We start from the raw sequence: 1,918 nt of genomic DNA on the forward strand, positions 1-1,918 counted from the left end.
ATTTAACTCATACACACACAGAAGAAATGAAAAAGAAGGAATGCAGCCTTTTTACACAGATCATAAGCAACATGCTAATAAGAGCAACGTGCAGCGGAGAACACAACATGAAGTCAAACTCCGGTTTCCAGAACACAGGAAGCCCTCACGCCCTCACGTCCTCACTTCCTCGACGACCGACAGCGCATGCCCTCCGAACATCCAGTTACAGTACATCCCTGCCGGCTAATACCACTGTTCTAAATTTGCACGATTCTGATCCCGACATCAGCGCGGATTAGCGCTCTCATCACTCGCGTGTTGTTCAAAAAGAACGAGCTGGAATGGTACCGTATCATCAATTAGTCATGTAAATGTCATCATCATTATTTAGACCGGGTTCTGATGCCTCTATTCTGAGCGGCAGGGTTTAAACGAGAGCTTAAAATGAAATGAGGAATCTGTGCCGATGGTATCCACGCAGCAGCAGCAGCAGCAGCAGCAGCGGCGGCGGATAAAATATTAAACAGAGACCTCCGGGGCATGACGGCTATCTGATTGGCAATAAAAACTACTTGAACAATTTGAAACAGGACTAATTGGTTTGAGAAAGACAATGAGGTATGGCAGGAGAGGGAAACACGAGGAGAAAGTTCAGAGATAACATGTGATCACAGATCAGTTTGCATTATGCTTCCTTTATTACCTCTGATTTAATTTTTTACCCCGAAAACAATACGCCGCGGCTTCCCTCCCGCCTCGCACGCCTCGCCATCTGTTGTTTTTCTTGCCGAATTGTTCTCTTACGTTCGCTCTTGCACTGTCCAAGATTGTCTAACTGTACCTCAATTTCTGCAGAGATGAAAGAAAAAAAAAAAAGATGAAATGAACAAAAGGCCTATTTCTACAAAGATATATTTTCTCACAGTCCAGAATGGAATGAGTCTATCTGCAGCACATCACAGAAAATGTAATCACACTTCAAGAAATAAAAAAAAAAAAAAAGAAAATGACCAAGTTTGGCTCTGGGTGATGTCAAACTCAAGGTAGACAGATAGAGCCGCACACCTCCTGAAAATCTCAGCGATGTCAGCGCACGGCGTCAACAGAGTGCTTCTTCTTCTTTTTTTTTTCCCCAGTGCTTCCTCTCAGGTCTTTGATATGCTTTAATAAATGTTAATAGAATACAGACTGCTCGGGGTAGAGTTTAGGAATTACAAATTGCTGAGCTCATTCGCAGGCATCCTCAAGGGACTTCTTGGACTCCAACACCTTGACACATTCCCTCGAGGGCACAAATGGGAAGGAATGAGAATCGCGCAAGAATGTAAATTGACTGGAGGGAGAGGCTGCCAAGCCGACGCGCAGATGGTTGTGTCAAGCTGGCAGAGGACGGCGGTGGAGGAGGAGGAGGGCCGGGTGGCACGTGGCTGTCTTTGGCACACCGCGAGCATCTGGCACCGGTGGCTCAGGAGGAGGAAAAAAAAAAAAAAAAAACAACGTGCATCCCACCAACACTACTGCCGCTCTCATCACCGACGACACACACACCCTTCCCTTCTATACGGGGTTTATCTCAACAGCCAGCATCCAGGAAGACAATGGAGCTCTGAAAAGCCAATGTGTGTGTGTGTGTGTGTGTGTGTCCTCATTTCCGGTGCCTCTCTGTTTGCGCTGTGAATGAATGTGGCTCAAGGTTTATGGTAATCTCCTGCCAGGGTTGACGCCGTCCCGCAGGACTGGGTGGTCACAGGCAAGTGAAGCTCAGAGGAGATTTGTTGCCGCGGTACATGAGGGGGTTTTTTGTTGGAAAGATGGCAACCTTACTCCTGCAGCACAGCTGTCTTTTGAGGGAAGCTGATGAAGTTGTAACACGTGGCGCTCTCCGGTGTGTTCGTCCTGCAGGCCTTGTTTAGACAGAATGATTTTAATTACTACC

The sequence above is a fragment of the Stegastes partitus genome, unplaced genomic scaffold (genome assembly GCF_000690725.1).
Source record: "Stegastes partitus isolate 25-593 unplaced genomic scaffold, Stegastes_partitus-1.0.2 Scaffold1230, whole genome shotgun sequence".
NCBI lineage: Eukaryota > Metazoa > Chordata > Actinopteri > Pomacentridae > Stegastes > Stegastes partitus.